General features: G+C 44.2%; 1 pseudogene; it reads right to left on the bottom strand.

Moving 5' to 3' along the window:
• Nucleotides 1-1162: 1162 nt before the first annotated feature.
• Nucleotides 1163-19840, bottom strand: part of LOC121837989 — an 89059-nt pseudogene continuing 70381 nt past the window's right edge.

The following is a 19840-nucleotide window of genomic DNA, read 5'->3' as shown; positions in this document are numbered from 1 at the left end:
AATATGTTTCCCATTAACAGGCATTTGGAGCTACACTGTTTCTATGTTAACTTCCGGAATGAGTATCGGCGTGGTAGGAATATTCTTATCCACAAGAATAAAAACACCTCCACCATGTAGGTTTAATCTTTTCTGTGTACTATATAATTATCTGGAAACATTTCACTCAAACCACCAGTGGCATCCAACCAAGACTCTGTAGCTAGGACAATCACAGGTTTAACTGTCTGAAGTAAGCCCATGAATTCATTCACCTTATTTTTAATACTACGGCAATTTATAACCATTACTGTTCCAACGTCCAAGTGCCCGTTAGCAGTGTTATTTTTATTTTTTTTTATCTTCCATTTGAAGCGGAAAAGCAAAGTGCGCAGCGTGATTTGCAGAGACAATCTGTATGGTGCCATATTGCAAGAATGATAATATACTTGGGGATTTGGAGATCACGTATGGCTGTTCGACATGCTGACCTCGACACAAAAGAAGTGCGGATATATTTCATCAACCTTGTAAAACAAGTACAGAGTGTGTATTTGAACTGTGAACCTGAACCGGAGTTGACTAGTATAATGGAATCACTCCTCGAAATGCGTGATTTTTAATACGCTGTGCAAAAGAGCTGTACAGCGCTGTTAGAATGGCATGAATGTTGCTGTAACTACCATGCAATAAAGAAAAAACAAGGATCGCTGGCCGATTGGGCTAGCGCACATTGGCTCGGAGCACGTGGAGCGAAAGCTCGCGCTGCAGAACCCAGGGATCCTGGGTTCAATCCCCACCCCTGCCCGTTTCGATCGGGATGAGAACCGTACCGGCGTGTGGTCGTGTATCACTACTGCGTGATGCACGTTTAAGACCCCAGGCTAGCGGTTGTACTGGCTAAATTGGTCATCTACAGCTGGGAGACTCCTCGCCCATTGAGGCAGACCAAGTTCTAGGCTGTATAAACATTCACACAACCCAATAATATGCTTGATGCTAAGCAAACTTCCGTGTTTTTTTTTTATTGTTTTTGCTGTTATTTGGCGACCTCACAAATATTTTTACTCTCAAGGTCAAACATAAAGCTTCTGTAATCAATATATAGTCGGTCCATTCTCAGCTTGAATCGTCAGTTTTGGGTTTTTACGAATTCAACTAGCTTTCTTTTTGTCAACCTCCCCTAAACGGAAGCCAGTACTGAGTCTTTATGCTTGAAAAAGCAAAATTTCACTACGATCGGTCTTCTCTTATTTTCATTGTACGCGCCGATTTGATGCACCCTATCAATGGTTTGGGGATCTAGTTTTATTTTCATTTTGTCGGCGCAAAATTTTACGATAAGGAATCCTGATTCCGCCCACGTTTCTTTATCTTTCAGTCCTAAGAATGCGAGGTTTGATCTGCTTGAGCGGCTTTCTAGATCATTACAACGCTTCTCTAGAACAGAGAGCTCGGTGTCCGCAGCTTCCAGCTTATAATCGTTGTTTTGCGTCACTAGCGGATCGGCCCTAGAAACAGCGAGTTCTTTTTCTAGCGTGCGGACACGTCCTGTCAATTCTGATAATTCTTTTTTGGCATTTGTACGCTCCTCGCAAAGTTCGCTTACGTTCTGTCTCAGTACGTTATACCTTGTCTCAAACTGTTGAACAGTAGTTTGAAGGGTGGTTACTAACACAATCCATTCCGCATTAGTTGGGCTAGGGTTTTCATCGATATCACCGCAAAGCATTAACAGGTCTAGAGAACACTTCAAAGCTGCTCCCCAGGCACGGCATCACTACCAAAATAAAATCATAATTTTTTTTACAGAGTAACAGTCAACCGTACCAACCTGTTTAACAAAGTGGAGCGGCAGGTTAGATGACCTCATTGTGGCAGTGCAGCCGTGCCCAGAAGCCCAATGGAGCGGTGTCGAGTATTTTGTAGGTCAAAGCTCAGTTGATGTTGACGTTCGTGGCGCTTCGTTGCCACGCAGCTTGAGGGATGGAAAATTCGCCCAGACCGTGTCCTCTTCGCCGAAGCCCGCGTCATTTGTATTTATTTGCCATTTTGTTTCGCGGTGGCAGGGACAAAAGGTGTATTAAAACACCTGACTCAGGTCCCGTACCCCACACAGCTTTCAGAGTGGCGCAGCTTTTACAACGAACACACAGCATATATACAAATAAAACACAAGAACATAACAAAGATAACAAGAAATATGTACATTTCTAACGCAATGAAATGTCTGGCACAATTTTTTCACAAGACTTTATACATGCTTGAAAATATAATCCTTTATTCTTTTTTAATGTATTTGCAGATCTTGATTTAGTTGCTATATCAAGAATTTGTGGATGCATATTTAAACGTTGTGTTAATTGATGCTTCAATGTTTGTTTTCCATAATTAGTACGTATTTGGCCTCTATCATATGCCACACGTCTCAAGTTGTATTGGGTGTCTCCTAACGGAAATTGAGTAACAAAGGACTCCGTGTCGCTTTTAAGAGAATTGAAGATTACTTTCGCGAAGTTGAAAAATATAAGCTGTTGGATAGTGAATAAATTATACGTCTTAAAATAAATGAACGTGTGATCACCATAGCACAAGCATGCAATGGACCGAATCGCTTCTTTTTAGAGTACTAATAGTTTTTCAAGGTTGCTTTTGGGCCATTCCATGCCAAAGGAGACGGCGATTTTCGTCATATTTTAGATATGATTGGAAAAAATAATGTTAATAAAGACACGTTTGAACGCAAGGATGGCTAAGTTTGGAGGGCTGAACTAGGTTTATTTTTGCTGACGTCATGCTCCAAAGTGTGGGGAATCGGAGAAAACCTTCTGTATTTCGAAAAATTGCTGAAAAAAAGCTATTCTTACCACATAATTTTAAGTTTGCATTAAATCGAACACTAATATATTCTATCTTAGCGTGAAAGTAAAACACCTTACGCCGCCATTTTGGGTCCAGACAGGCACTCCAAACTTAAGCACATTTTTAAGATGTCTTGATTTTTTTAGTCAACTTAAAATTAAATTTTCACCAAGAAACTTTTTTCACTTATTTTTCTAAACCTTATATGCTAGACTAGGTTGCATTACAATTATAAAAAAAAATATTCGGACCATTTTTAATTAAATGGTGAATACGTCACATTTTTCCAAAACTGCCATATAGAGGGTAAGAAAAAACCATGTGGGCCACGGCGCTTCCATTTTCTGAAATAGCCGAAAGGTTAACCAACCCCTCCGTTCAACATATAAAAGAAATTGGAAAAGTACGTTTCGTTATTTTGGAGAAATTATTTTTTAAATATTAGGCAGCACAACATTGCCTCCAGGTGTCCACCTCGTCGGCGACGCACGCCATCGTCTGGTACGGTCGAGTGAAACACTACACGGGGAACTTAATTTCGTTAATTATATTTGTATAGCTAATGCTAAGAATCTTGACATTATGACATGTCTATTTATAGTAACTAGACAGTGCATTTGTTTTTCTCTAAACAATATTGTGGGTGAACTTGCAAGTTGAATAGCGACAACTCAAAATATTGTTTGGGATACTTTTTATCAAAGCCAAACCAAACCAAAATCGTAGCTCACCGACATTTCTTTTCCTTATGTACATGAATGTAATATATAGTCCAGAAATACTATATATAGATGTCACTCAGATAAGACCTCAACATACCAGAGAGGGCAAGCAACTACTCATATTTAGGGGTTTTCGATAGGAGCACATCACGGAACTTTTTTATATAGGGGGGACATATATTTTACCAGGGGTAAACACGTAACATGCCTCTGTTGTGTCATAACCTTCGAATGGCCGTTGGCCTGAATATCCACTTTTAATGTTCTGCTTCTTCCAATGTTTCACCCTCTGTTTTTCAGTTGCACTATGTATTTGCACCACAATACCTTTCCGTTGAAGACGAAGCCAAATCACAGTTATCGCTCAGCATCGTTGACGATCTCCCGCATCCATTATTTTATTTTTTACAAGCAAACGCAGTATGCCAAACAGTGAAGGTATAATTCTGACGAACCGTCTGCATTCACAAACTCGGTTAGCAGACAACGGCTTTGTCTCACATCACCTGAGCAGATGCAAAGTGGAATCAACGCCTTCAAATTAGCGTGCCAAAAGAATATTATTACTTGGTAGCTAAAATAACACCCACATTCTTCGTGCCGGAAGAGTTTTGCACGCGAATTTAAAGACATCGCAGCAGACGGATCACACCGGTGGCGTTCCAGACGTGCGCAGTGTTCTAGCCTATGACATGAACTGGAAGCTAAGGAAACACTGATATTCTAAATGTAATATAGTATTTCTGGACTATATTTTATATTTATTTATGTAAGAAGAAACAAAATGCCGGTGAGCTGCAAATGTGCTTTGCTTCGGCTTTGATAAAAAGTATCCCAAACAATATTTTGAGTTGTCGATATTGAACTTGCAAGCGCAACCGGACATATAGTTTAGAGCACAAAAAAATATATGCACTCTCTAGTCACTATAAATACATGTCATAATGTCAAGATCCTCAGCTTTAGCTATACAAATATAATTAACGAAATTAAGTACCCCATGCAGTGTTTCACTCGACCGTAGCAGACGACGGCGTGCGTTGCCGACGAGGTGGACGCATGGAGGTGATGCCGTTCTGCATCATATTTAAAGAAATAGTTTCTCCAAAATAACAAAAAGTACTTTTTTAATTTTTTGATATTTTGAAAAGATGGGTTCGGTTAAACTTTTGGCTATTTCAGAAAATGCGAGCACCGTTGCCCATATGGCTTTCTTTACCCTCTATCGGGCAGTTCTTGAGGAAAGTGACATATCGACCATTTAATTAAAAGCTGTCCGAACATTGTTTTACAATTGTAATGCAACCTAGTCGAGTATGAGGTTCATAAGAATAAGTAAAAAAAAGTTTCTTAGTAAAATTCCAATTTCAATTTGACAAAAAAATTGTAAGAAATCATAAATTTGATTTGGTTTGGAGTGCCTGTCTGGACCCAAAATGGCGGCGTAGGGTGTTTTCCTTTCAAGGTAAGATAGAATATATTAGTGCTCGATTGCATGCAAACGCAAAATTATGTGGTAAAAATGGATTTTTTTAGCAAGTTTTTCAAGTACAGGAGGTTTTCTCCGATTCCCCGCGCTTTAGAGCATAACGTCAGCAAAAATAAACATAATTCAGCCCTCAAACTTAGCCATCCTTACTTTCAGATGTGTCTTTATTCCTATTATTTTTTTCAAGCATATCGAAAATATGACGAAAATCGCCGTCTCCTTTGGCATGGAATGACCCTTTTTGATGTCGTTCCCCAAACCAATGAACAGTACTGTAGGTGAGAGTGCACAAGGTGCACTGTATAGTTGGCGCTTAGGCCATGTTGGTACCGCGGATCAAACGCTGATCCGCGATAGTAGCCAAAGCTCGGTGTTTCCTTGCTCGCTCTGATTACGTACGGCGAGCACGGTGGTTCCAACAATTCAGCAGGCAGCGTCAGCAACAGCAGCAGCTGTATAATAAAGTGTAGCGGCAGGTCAGATGACCTCATCGTGGCAGTGCAGCCGTGCCCACCAACGTGACCTGGCCCGCGGCTCAAGGCCAGCCGGTTGCAGGTACAGGCCACACCTGTACGCAAGATTCTTATCCTTCCCCCAGAAATATCAGCCTTTGCCAGCACTATCGACGACAGGTTAATATTTCTTTGTCGTGAAGGACCTCGAGTCCGAAAAGCTATCTCCCTCGTAGCCTCTCGCGCGAGTGTATAATTCCCCGCAGCACCACCATGATTTGTTGGAGGTTCAGCGACTGAAAAAGAACTTGGCCGTATTCCGACGTCGTTAACAGGGCTTATGCGAAAAATGGTTCATTGACATTGGTAAGAAACGTGACGAAGTTATTTCAACGGAAAAATTTGAACAAGCATCACTCACCTCTAAAATGATATCGTAGACGACATGCGGCAGTACTTAAAGGGCGAACCCGGCTTGTTGGTGGGGCAATCAATCACTTCCTCGACGGAGAATATGTGTAATTGAAGTTTCTTTATCTTCTCTCGATTTACTACGCCAAAGAAGTTTTTCACACTTTGTATTTATTTCTAAAACTCCATTGCGATGCGATGCGATGAGTCCGACGCAGCACGGCCATGTTCCACCTTGCTCATAAGGATTGATTTATTCCTTTCCCCTTTCATGCGGAAAACAGTACATAGGACAAACTGGAAGATGTATAAATGACAGATTAAGGGAACATAACAACAACACCCGAACTGCAAACTCAGGACTTTTGGGCATCGACTGCCGTGACTGTGGGTGCACTGCGGACTTCAGAAATAGCACTGTAATTGAAAAGAACCATGATGAATTAACACGTAAGATAATAGAGGAAGCTAACGTCATGAAAACGAGTGACATTTGTGTTAGTAGTTCATGCATAACGCTTACTGAAAAATAATTCTTATATCTTTACTCTCCAAGGTAATGTGTGATAGATAATGCTATTCGTTTTTTCCAGAAGAGAGCGAAGTGATATATAATTTTAATACGGGTAAAAGAAAAAAGAAGGACGAAAATACAAACTGAGTTGTAAGTCAGCGCGACGTGAGTGACCGCTTTTCTGGTGTGCGTGTATTTTTAGTGTGAGTGAATTTACTTTTGCGCTTCTCCTACAATATGAATATCCAACTCGCCCAAGCATCCATTCTAACATGTTTCGGTGCAGTGGCGCTAGCGTCGCATTATCGAAGCGCCCCCTGCTTGGGCGTTTCGATCCTATACCAGTAGCGGCCACTTGCGGAGCCGCGTTAACGGCCTACCAGCCTAGCGGGGCAACGGCTGTATACATATGTACGCCTGGCTCATCCAAACGAGACTTCTTTTAACGTTGACTCCGGAGCGGCTGCGGAGGAGCATTTCACGATTCCTTGAACAGAGAAGATTTTAGTTTATACAGCAATAAGATGTACTTAGTAAACATCACGAATCTAAGCTCATCAACCTGACCAAAAAGTACCCCAATTTCTTACGCAGGTCTGGAGACTCCTCTCTCAACAAGAATCCGCGCGGTTTCCGTTATGGCTTCCTTTCTTTTCAGAATCGGCGGTAAGAACTGTTAGCACCGTTAGTTCGGTAAAGGTGAGAGGCGACATTAACGCTGCTCCCCTTTCCAACACCTCATCGATAAGAAAGCCTAAGTGTTGAACTTTCCCGCTTCACCAAAGAAGTCCATTGGACACGACTACGGCGCCAGCGTTCGGAAAGGAGTCGTGTTCCCATTGATTGGACAGCACACCTGGTCGAACGCTGCGGCCGTTGTCGTGTCCAATCTGTGGCCTACGGTGGTCTCCTTGAGTGGTGCAGCAAAGCACTTAAGGGCGATTCACACACTTACGTCGAGTTCGACCAGCTGCAACTGCAAAGACTTGCGACGTACGGGTTGCTATGGCAACACCTGCGTCGGCTCCAGTCAAACTGTTTTTTACCCCGTTGTGTCGGAGCCGACGCAGCTGTTGCCATAGCAACCCATGCGTCGCAAGCCGTTGCGGTCGCACTCCGTCGGACTCACGCAATTGTGTGAACTAAACCCAAGGACTTCTGATCGAAGAGGTGTTGCCCCTTCCTCGTTTATGACTTTGTAGACAACAACTCAGAGGCGAGAGGTAGAGAGCTGACGCTTCAGCCTCCAATCAGACCGCACGCTCCGTATATATCCCGCACCCTAGCGGAGTATCGTAAAATCAGAGCTGTTTCGCGGGCTGCAGCGGCCGCGCGCCGTCAGAGAACGTGAAGCAGGTTGAAGTGTAGACGTGAGCGTTTTTTGGCGGATGCAGCGTAACCGGCGTGATACAGCCAACTTCAGCCAGCCCTCGCATACGCTCGGCAGACGTCGGATTATAACAGCGCCTTCGCCGATCGGAAACGACATTAACCGCTTCAAAATGTTTATGCCTCTCTTCTTCAATATCTTGGGGGATTAACATTTTTATAACGGTGGAGTGAAACCCAGTTATATGCGTGCCCTAAACTGTACCGTACTTGTTTGCTCGGATATTGTTATTTTATAAACTCTCTTTCTTTTCTCCCTCGCCTTCTGCTTTACGCGGTGCCACGTGTTGTCTAATGCCGATACTGAATATCGACATTTCAAAAGAAAAACGTCGCCGAGAAATTAGATTTAAAATCACTCGAACCCTGGCCGATATAGTATGAACCTTCTTTAATCAGTTTTTTTTATCGTAAAACCCGCCCGATGTGGCGGGATTAAATGAAATATGTTTATTTAACTCGGCTTCGCGATTTGTACTTCATTACTGATAAGAAACGTTTTAAGCAGTCATTGAACTTGTTTCGGTAATGTACGTTGCGTAAGAAATGGTGCATGATAAACAGGTAATATTTTGCGGCAGTAATTATAAAGAAGCATTGAAATCAGTTAGGTAATTAACCAATTTGATTATATTTAGAGAAGTTGGTGATTAACCAATTTGAATATTTTTAGTGAAGTTCCACATCAAGTACATCTACAAGTTCGTATTTACAAGTTCAATTTCAGTACTCTCTACAAGTACACATTTGGAACACTCATTGTGTTCCCAATGTTTCAGTAGACAGTCCTACTAAAAGTATACTTTTAGTTTATTTATTTTTATAAAGGGTAAGGGCCGTGTACAACTATCGTCCCCTCCCCCCCTTCCACCTCTCTAATGACAGAAGGTAGTAAATATTCTGATCATCTTCTCTGTACCGCCCGCAGTAACCTTTGCCACATTATGACAATATCCCGCTCGATAAGCCGCGAGCTTTGCTCCCTCCGTTCTCATGGCTAAACGATGTTAGCGATGTCGCAATCCAAGAAAATGCACTACTTTCGCGAGAGCGGACGTACTTAAAGGGTGACGTAACGCCTGTGGGCTCAGCATGTGCCTCATTCCTAACCAGCTCCTGACAATAGGTGAAAGACAAAGGAGTTGTTTTTGCTTGTTTTGGACGTAGTATTTTGATACCGAACCACGACTTGCGAAAAAGCCAAAATATATCAAAAACAATTCGCATAAATACGTTTTGTTTATAAGTGCGCCCTATTTCGACTTCTTTTATAGTAGTGCACAAAGCTCTCAATATATGCAGCTTCATTGCACCGCCCCCAAGGTACTATTGTGGACACTGTTAGCTATAACACCGCAGCGGCGGCCGTCCCGTACCCCCAGCGCCTCATAGCAGGCGCCGTCCGAAACTCCGCGCATGCGTCGTGTGGCGGACTCCCTCTTCCCGTTTGCGAGCACACCCTCGCTTTGTCGTCTGCTAGGCGCAGAGCAGGCGATGCCACAGTGCTCCTCGTCTGGTACCCTGGCCCTAGCGAACTGGTCTCAAACTGATTTTAAACCGTCGATTTTGATTGGGGGAGATTGCAGAGTCATTGAGGCATTAATCCTGTCTACGTTTTTTTTTTTTTTTTTTGCTTTTTTTTTTTTGCTTTTTTAGGAACAGGATCTCGCGATGCATCTTTCACAATATGCGCTCGCAAACCAGTATGAGCGCAGCAGGTGTGATACAGAAATAGACTTACACTCCGTTTCACCTAAAGTCCGAATGCAGCGAACGCTACAAAACGACATAGCCAATCAAATAGCGGCAAAGGTGCAATGTCACGGAATGCATCACCGGGGGACACAATAAGGTGCAAAAAGTGAGCTTTTGTCGCTTTTGGTTGGCCCTATCGTGTCGTAGCATCCGCTGCGCTTAGACCTAAAGTGAAACGGAGTATAACTGCAAGTTTGTCCCATAAAGAAAAAGAAAAAAAGTAATCTACCGTGATATTACAATTAGTGGCGATGATTATCCTTAGCCAGCGGAGTCAGGGAATCAACCGTGCACACCACTTACGCGGTGGTTTGCTGAACCGTGTTCAGGGAAAATTAGCAAGTGCTGTGGCGTCGTCTGCTCCGTGCCTAGCAGACGACAAAGCAAGGGTGTGCTCGCAGGCGGGAAGAGCGAGTCCGCCACACGGCGCATGCGCGGGGTTTCGGACGGCGCCTGCTATGAGGCGCTGGGGGTACGGGATGGCCGCCGCTGCCGTGTTATAGCAAACAGTGTCCACGATAGTACAGTAGAGGAACAGAGCTACTTTGAAATTTCGCTGGTGAATTTAAAGTAAAGGCAGGGCACTTTTTGTTTGTAAATTTATGCTCATGTTAATCTGAGCCGGCCTTTAGCGTTACAACGTTAAGAGCTCGTAGCATATTTTGGATTGATCCAAATCTTTCAACGAAGCTACGAAATCTGCGAGAGCGGGGTCTCAAGAAAGAACTGCACCTATTGTTCTGCGAACAACTTACATATATATATATTTTTCTAGAAACGTAATAAGATGGACTGCAACATTATAAAGTAGAAAAAGAGAAAAGGACAAGCGGCATCATTACCATAAAGAGCCGAACCTCAAACGTTAAGTGCATCGTCCATAGAAAGTTGCGCAATCAAGAAGTCGTTATCAACACAAGCCTAGCTGCATACGTTCTGGGTGCGCTATCCGAAATGTGAAAGAACAGACCCCAGAGCGTAGCGGAGCCACTTCCGCTAGGCGCCCGTTTTAAGTAGCACATCCACCAGATCACTTACAGGGTTCAGTCACATTAAACTTAGTGGCCGTTTTTCGCCGGCCATTAAGAACGCTAAAATTACTTGGGCCCCATGAAATCCTGCACAAAAACCGTCCGTTCGGACTAATGGCCTACCATCGCTGCGCAGAATGGCGGAATCCCCCGAAGTGATTAGTGCGAAAAAAAAAAAAAAAAAAGCGAACAGAAAAGAAGCATAAGTCATCAACATTCAACTTACGACACATATCCTCTTACGGAAGTTACCCACGGTGCTGCCGGCATCTCGCCTCTCCTCTCAAAGAGCAAACAAATATTCATACATCTTAATTAAAACGAAGCAACAGAAATTCAAGCGTGAATAATCACGAACCGCACCCAGAACGCAGCATCCGAAAGCGAACTTTCGCTGCTTGTATCGGGGAACCCTGGTGGCTTCGTTGCCGAGAGAGAAAAGCTTAATTCGTAAAGACACACAAAACTAAAAACTGGAAAAGGGACCTCGTGGGAGGGAATATGTAACGCGGGCGTCAAAAAAGAAAAATCGGGGCGCGTATAATTATTGAGATATGCAAATGAAGCCGGCCCATGCCGCTTAATGCTAATGAAGGCGATCTACCGTGGCTGCTAATGGAACTGAGTTTTAAAACGATTTGTGGCCACCCCTCCAGCTTCCGACTATCTTGGGTGCCATTTGTTACTATTTAAATTGCGCAAGGCTCTCAGGCTAGCACCGACGGAGGTTAGAGAAAACCAGGAGCTTAAGACTATACTCCCGATGAGATAAACGTTAGACACGTCGGCTGCAGGGGTGCCTTTAAGGACTACCTCAGTCCTTAGTTTACCTGGTTTAGCTACTGGTCGTCACGCTATGAGAAAGTATTTTTTGCTAGAGACAAATGCAATCCCCAGGGGCGCGCTACCGAGGTTAGCAGTCAGCAATCATGTCGCTCGGAGAGCCAAGCAAATGGAGGAGTATCTTAAGAAACTACCTTGGAGAAAGCCACTTGATGTGTTTACTGTTTCATAGAACCCCACGGACATAAAACTCGACCCATGTCGACGAGATGGCCGGTTGGTAGTGTCGTTTTTTGAAATAATGATTCTTAGGGAAACGCCTTCCTTATTGGGTTTCACCGTAAAAAAACACACTTAGATACTGCTTTGAAGTAGCCGCATAGCCACTTTAATATTTGGGAGGTTCAGGAAGATGCAAATTTACTTTGGTTCTGAGTGGAGAGATCATGAAGACCTAGTTTTAAGGGTATCAAATTATTTTTTAATGCCTGCTTCACCTTTTCTTCATCTCTTTGTCTACTTCACTTGCCGATTGGCCAGACGTTGATTGGATGCAAACCGAACTTTACATGAGCTGCGTGATGTTTTTTTTTTAGTATGGAGTGCAGTGAATATTACAGATGCAAGGTCACCATTTTGAGAGGTGCTGATCTAATTTGGTAGCACGTGCAGCGAAAGCAGCAACCGAACCTACGAGCCCGGACTCGTACTCTTGACAACGGTCCACGGTAACTATGGAATTTAGCGCGAAGTCAGTCCGCAGACTTGCCGCAGACCTTTAAAAAAAATATATATATAAGTTTCAATTGAACTTGTCGAAAATTCACTCGATACAGCGTTGAGTTTCAATAAAGACTCTTGACTTTTTTTCTCTATGTGTCATTATTGAGTTTCCAAAGAATATTCGCCACGTTGTTTCAATTAAATGTTTTAGGAAATTAATTTACATAGAATTTCGGTAACCGTGTTTCAATCGAATGTTAATATAATTTTAGTGGTTGTCTCAATAGAATTGCTTTGCCATAGAACATGGAGGAAACGAACACAAGTCTCATAAAGCCCTCACACCGATATAACCACACTCCACTTGACTACTACCAGGGTTCGGCAGAAATACTCAAAAATATATTTGGAGAAACCAGTTCTGGGAATCATTGAAATAGTAGCTAAAATACTGATACCTAAATATGTGTGTAGAAATGTATCGCGATACCTGTCGGAGATACATTTTAAATAAAGTCAAAAAGTTTTTGGAAATACAAATAAAGGAATACATTTTAGGGAGGCAGAAATACAAATACAGAAATACTTATAGTGCAATACATTTTTCACATTTGTTTGAGACGCCATATGAGAGGAAGTGTGATGTTTGAAGTGGAAGCTTTTTATTCCGAAATTATTTTCCCGTAGGCTTGGCATTTCGCCTTAAAGGTAGTGGTTTCGGACGAAGTGGAGCCTACATCGGGCTAAAAAAAAAACAAAAAAAACATTTTATCAAGGACTGACCACTGTTCCTTCCCTGACATCCTGTCTGTCTGACGAGGGATTTGAAAATACTTCGAGCTCTAAATAAACTTTGTGTCACCCTAAATCTTATCAAAACGTCAACACGTCCCTGTCCAATAAGGACGCCCCTGTCAAAATTGATCTCATTACCTCACGGTGGAATGGACTGGTATCCTTTATCTGTAAGCGTAGCTTTGAACATGAAACTTTACCACGCTACTGTATGAAAGGACAGTACGTCCTTTCGTTGTAGGTTACCTCGTTGAAGATTGTGCAGGCAGTGTCATTCGGAATTTTCAAGAATAGTGGACCGCCGGAATCATCTTGAAACACATGTCTTATCTTGTGTTACGGTTGAAAAAACGATACGGTGGCATCCCTGTTGTGAATATCCTTCCTGCCGACCCTCCGCCACCGACGCACGAATCGCAGTCCTCAAGTTTCGTCTAGCATCATCCAAACAGAGGCTTCGTAAATTTCAACCTGATATTGCCGGCAGAGGTGCGAGCAGCGCGCTCGAGACGAGTCGCAGGTGTACAAAGTCGGGGTCGGCACAGCGATGCCAGGTCTAGCCTCCTTCCTGGGTTTCGGATCACTAGAGCAGCGGGTAACGTTGACGCCGGCTGATGACATACCCTTGAGCAGTGCAATATTACGGGCGGAGCCGCAGACGCAATCGAATATCTGTTGACCTTCACGGCGTGTGTCATCCTACTATTTCAATTCAACCACCGCCAGGCACGTGATACACCGCACTGTGACTCGGCTCTGCCGGCTACGTGTACAGTGTACGTTAAGGCAAGAGAGACGTTTATAAGCGGACATTGGGTGCCAGTAAACAATGACTCAAGGAACCCCTCTAAGGACCTGCGGCAGAAGATCCTCTGACTCCACTCCTGGCACACCACCTGATTCGAGTCCTCGATTACGCAACACTTTTGAGAAGAGAGAAGAGGACGCATAGAAAAATAGTTCGGAGAATATGAAGGAACCTTGCTCAGCATAGTAACATTGCCTCAGCATTTCCTTGACCCTAATCCCCTGAGAAGTAAAAAAAACAAAAAAAGCAAATATGAGTTTAGACGTGTAGGGTTTTTTTTCTGTTTCTTTTGGGCGGGGGGGGGGGGGGGGGGGAGAGGGAGGGGGAGTATTTCTCAAGAAATGTAACGAAATACATTTCACCCCGGTTGTATCGCGATAAAAAGAAACATTTTAAATGCAGTTTGATACAGGAATACAGATACTGGTGAAAAAATTTATCATGATACAGAAATACAGATACAAATTGTATTTCTGAAGTAATATTGCGATACATTTAAACCGCGATACTTTGCAACCCTGACTACTACACTGCTTTACGTACCTTAAATATGAAAGGTATTAATATGGCCGGCGACAACCTCACATTTTATTAAGGTTCTCGTATTCTATCCCCTCCTCAGAATTTTGATAAATCATAAAGAGCGTTTTGACGTTCATTGTACTCTCTTCCTTAGTAAAAACAGTCTTACAAGATAGAATCTTTCGGTGCAGTCTGTATATCCAAAAAAGCGATTCCAAACGGAATATGATCGCTTTTCTGAATAGCACCGCTCAGGACAACACAAGTCACGGTAGTTGTTCGCTCTAAAATATTTTATCGTTGTTTATTTGTTTTTTTTATGACATGATTAGTGTTATAGGCTTAAAGGGGTAGGAAAGCGAAATCCCAGCGCTCATTTTCTAGCTGAAATGTGTTACATGTTGCACCCTAACCTCAAAAACACCAGTCTTCCGTTGAAAGGCACAAGAAAACTAATTTTAAAGCTAAATAAACGATATTTTAAGGTGCACCTGGTGAATGCATGCGGAGCCTATTCGGGAGGTGATCTAGCAACGTTGGGGAACATGCTACGTAGTCGTGACATGGCAGATTCCTTCGGAGCAGCGCCGCTCTTTGGAATTTCAACATTTTCCTTCTTAGCTTTCCTCCCAGCTCAACTCACAAATCGCGCATTGTATCCAACGCTCCAAGAAGACGGAAAGGAAGGGCTCCCGTCTTTCTCGGACCCTCGTTCGTGCAACCGGACAGAGCCACTTTCCTCCTCGAAGGTTAGCCCGTCGCTCAAAACTCGGACAAAAGTTGCTTTCCCCACCCCATTGAGCCCTAAGCTGACAGTGTTGTGGAAGCTACGTGCTCCTTGGGCCAGCCACACGCTCGTCACCCCACGGGTACTTTGAACGGCTCGGTTGTAACGCGCTGACGCTATATACCGTATTTACTCGCATATTGGTCGATACGTCGTATAGGTCGACCCCCTAACTTCGGGACCCCCGAAAAAAAAAAAAAGTTGAAAAATATAATACCGGGATTCGCGTATTGGTCGACCCCCCAGTTTTGATGAGGCGATTTTTGAAAAACAGGTCGACCTATACGCGAGTAAATACGGTACCTTTCCAAGAAACACTCGCCCCAGGGGCAGCAAACCGTTTTCAATCCCAGTCACTGGGTCTGAGGCTAGACTCACACCGGCGCCCCTGTTAACCCTAAGCGAGTGGACTGTGATTTCGATTGGCGCAGCCTGCGTAGGCGCAGTTTCAAACATTCCTGGTGGCTGAAGTCTCGCCTTTTCCCGCTGTATTTTGTGTTTCCTGGAGCATGTATTTTCTCGAGGTCATTGAAAAAGCATTGTACCAGATTTAAAGAAAGAAAGAAGCAATAAGATCCTATAAACTATTTTTGTTGGGTCAGCGCGCGACAGAACGAATGCGACTGGAGTGTATAGTTCTAGTTTTTTTTTATTTTAGTTTTTTACGATAAGTTTTGACGGCGCCGCGATTCGCTGCATGTTAAACGACAAAGCGCTTAGCTGTCGAAAATAATTTACAGTACAAAATAGCCGAAAGGCATGCATTTTTCACGCTCACAAATAACGTGTTTACCGATGGACAGGACACGGACATACAATTGAGGAAGTGTTAACATTCGAACAATACATCGTACGTACCACACGACGCAGCGTTAGTTGAAAAAAAAAAATTATTTGAAAAAGATCTCAGGCCGCCGCCATGTTGCTCCTAGGCCGCCGCCATGTTGCTGCTGCTGATGCGGCTGGTGCGACTCTCGCGCCCTCTATCAGCTAGAAATTTTCTGCCACTCTCTTGGACTGTGAAGACCCGCTCAGCGCGGTTCTCTACCTATGTTTTTGCGGTTTTGCATTCGACGTTTTCTCGCCCCTCTGGAAAGCTTTCACTTAATTTTTTTATGCATGCTGCGTACCCTTTCTGCGTTATCGTAAATTGTAGGAAATAATGCTGGTAAATACCCGCCATTCAAGTTTTTCTGCTTTAAATTCACGGGAAACAAAGGAGGTGAATGACGTCGAACGACCCTCGACGAGATTTTGCGAACATTGTTCTCCCTTCCATTATAGTGCAATTAAATGCAAAGGTGCAAGCGAGCTGGACAAGAATGACGAAAATGATCCCTGGAGAAGGGGAACAAGGGGGACAAAGGACAAACATAAATCTCCAAACACAGCTAGGTGACTGGTGCGCGACCGAAAAAATCCGCCTGGTCCGGGTATTGAACCCGGGACCTCTCCATTACAAGTGGAGCGCTCTACCAACTGAGCTAACCAGGGGTTAGACGTCAGTAGAGCAAACGGGTTTTATCAGCTGCCACCAGTCTTACACCAAGAAGGGTGAAGCTTGGAATTTAATGTTATCATTATAGTGCAATTAAATGCAAAGGTGCAAGCGAGCTGGACAAGAATGACGAAAATGATCCCTGGAGAAGGGGAACAAGGGGGACAAAGGACAAACATAAATCTCCAAACACAGCTAGGTGACTGGTGCGCGACCGAAAAAATCCGCCTGGTCCGGGTATTGAACCATTACAAGTGGAGCGCTCTACCAACTGAGCTAACCAGGGGTTAGACGTCAGTAGAGCAAACGGGTTTTATCAGCTGCCACCAGTCTTACACCAAGAAGGGTGAAGCTTGGAATTTAATGTTATCATTATAGTGCAATTAAATGCAAAGGTGCAAGCGAGCTGGACAAGAATGACGAAAATAATCCTTGGAGACGGGGAACAAGGGGGACAAAGGACAATTGCAAGCTTCACCCTTGTTGGTGTAAGACTGGTGGCAGCTGATAAAACCCGTTTGCTCTACTGACGTCTAACCCCTGGTTAGCTCAGTTGGTAGAGCGGTCCACTTGTAATGGAGAGGTCCCGGGTTCAATACCCGGACCAGGCGGATTTTTTTGGTCGCGCACCAGTCTCCTAGCTGTGTTTGGAGATTTGTGTTTGTCCTTTGTCCCTCTTGTTCCCCTTCTCCAGGGATTATTTCCGTCATTGTTCTCCCCCCTCTTACAGGTAATCCGCGTAGAATCCTCAGTCCTTTCCACTAATAGTTGTCCGGGTTGGGGTGGGAAGCGGGTACCCGCGTTCGTTCATTCGCCTTGGTGCGGTTGTGAAAAAAGGAAGCTCTCCCCATACGTGCCCCAAAATAAAGTCATCTCGGATTTTGTCCGATCGTCAAGATGTGACTGTCGTCGACTGTGACTGTGTTATTTAAAATCTTTCTCAAATAATTTTTTTTTTTTTTTTTCAAATAACGCTGCATTGTGCGGTACGTAGGATTCAGAGCCTTTTATACTGGGAGAGTTCGGTGGTCTATTGATCCAGCCGCCAGTCTGGCAGCACTGATCGTACAGTCTGGCAACTGTGCGCATCGGATTCCGAGTCTCGTCGTCCGCCATGATGTGCCCTGTCGTCTCGAGCCGGCAACCGTCTGACTAGCGTGGAGCGAGAGACGTCGGTGAAAACGATTGGTCTGCGCTCCGCGAGACGTTAGAAGAAAACGTAAGGGGTGCGGGGGGGGGGGGGGGCTGTAGTGCCGTTGGGTGCTCGAACAGCACGAAAAAAAAGTTCAGGATGTACCGGTTCCCGCAAAAAACAAAAAAAAAAAAAAACCGTGCAGGGCCTAAGATCCGGGAGGCCAAAACAAGGAGGGCTAAGTGGAAGCCGACTTCGAGTTCTCGATGATGTGAGGTAATATTATAATTAATTTATTTTGTGAGTTAAACGCGTTCTATTTTGACAAAACTGCATGTGCAGCGACTCGACGCGGCAGCGTCAGGTGAGTGTCCGTTGATCACAAAGCCGTTTCCTGCCGCGCAAGACCTGATACTTGCGAGTGACCTAGCTTGCGAGCTCTGAACTGTGTATATACTGTATTTCAGTATAAGTGCGAGCGGAGCCGATCGCTGCAAGCGCCTGCACGTCGCGCTGAATGATGCGTGCACTGTACGAGCGCACGCGCTCCGTCGGCATGTTCACAGCGTGCAGCTCGCTCTCGTAGCTTTCTCTACGCTCGAGGTTTTAGAAGCGGCCTCGAAGCTTCGCTTTGCGGTCTCGCAAACGCTTTTGTTTCACTAGCGATATCTTTATTTTTTTTTTAATACGCGTAGTAAATACTTACTTGGCATGCCTTTTTTTTTAGGTGCACTTCGCAGACAGTGAATTCGAAAGCGGTTTTCGATTCCAAAAAGCTCAAGCACAACGCGATGCCGACGCTGCTTCTTCACAGCAAACCAAAGAATGTCAGAAAAAAAAAAAAAAAGACTGGCAGGTGGAGAAGCATCACGATCGGTCCGCCGTATTCCGCACAACGGTGCACAAACCTTGTGATGTGGTAAACAGTCGGGGAGCGATCCAGACAATCGAGCTTACCCACTGAAAAATGCGCACAAGGCCGCTGAGCTGTGTCGGACGTCGGGCGTTTTTGAGCGATTCCCCATTTACAAATGAGTGCCGTTCGTAAATAGGCGGTTTGTTTGCTAATTTTTACATGAGTAACGCACCCAATCACAAAATGGTTGTTTTCCGACTTTCTCCTCACGGCAACAAAGGCGCAAATGTCAAAACCTACACGCGTATACATCGCACGTCAATGGGGACCCACTTGCCGGGAGGCACATCATGGCGGGAGCGGAACCCGTGGTATTCGCTAAACCTAACAGGCCGTAAGCCCCTCCCATCCGCCGAACTCTCTCAGTATAAAAGACTCTTGTACGATGTATTGTTCGAATGTTAACACTTCCTCAATTGTATATCCGCGTCCTGTCCATCGGTAAACACGTTACTTCTGAGCGTTAAAAATGCATGCCTTTGGGCCCTCTTCTGTTGGAATTTATTTCTGACAGCAAAGCGCTTTGTCCTTTCACATGCGGTGAATCCCGCGGCGCCGTCAAAACGTATCGTAAGAAAAAAAAAAAAAACACAAATAACTAGAACTACACATTCCAGTCGCATTCGTTCTGTCGCACGCGTACCCAACAAAAATAGTTTACAATTTCTTTTTTGCTTTTCTTGTTTTTCCAAATGTGGTACAATGCTTTCTCAATGTCCTCTGGAAAATACATGTACCATGAAACACAAAATATAGCGGGAAACTTGAGAATTTAGCCGCCAGCAGCGTTTGAAACTGCGCCTACGCAGGCTGCGCCTATTAAAATCACAGTCCACTCGGTTAGGGTTGGGGGGGACGCTGGTGAGAGTCTAGCCTCAAACTCAGTGACTGCAGCTCGAAAACGGTTTGTTGCCCCTGGGGTCGAGTGTTTCTTTGGAAAGGTGTATTGACACCACCACAACGCTGGCAACGCCACCAAGGGCAAGGCTGATAACCACGCCAGCCCTGCTATGTCACGACTTCGGGGAATCCTTTCTTTCTGTTTTTGTTTGCGCCGGATATCCCATGACGCATCGCGCTCTCCGTTTGCTTCTCTTGGAGCGCTTGCTCGAGTACCCCGTTCGGAACGAAAAATATATCAAGCCGTTCAAAATACAAACGTGCGATTATTATTTACGGTCATTATCTGCTGTCCTTGACTCATTCCCGAACGAAATTTGAATATTTCAATTTTTGATTCCGTACCCCTTTAATGATGTCACTATAGTCACT

The sequence above is a fragment of the Ixodes scapularis genome, unplaced genomic scaffold (assembly GCF_016920785.2).
Source record: "Ixodes scapularis isolate PalLabHiFi unplaced genomic scaffold, ASM1692078v2 PGA_scaffold0__279_contigs__length_252992795, whole genome shotgun sequence".
NCBI lineage: Eukaryota > Metazoa > Arthropoda > Arachnida > Ixodida > Ixodidae > Ixodes > Ixodes scapularis.
Note: the sequence above shows the minus strand (reverse complement) of the source record. Positions and strands in the feature narration are given on the sequence as shown.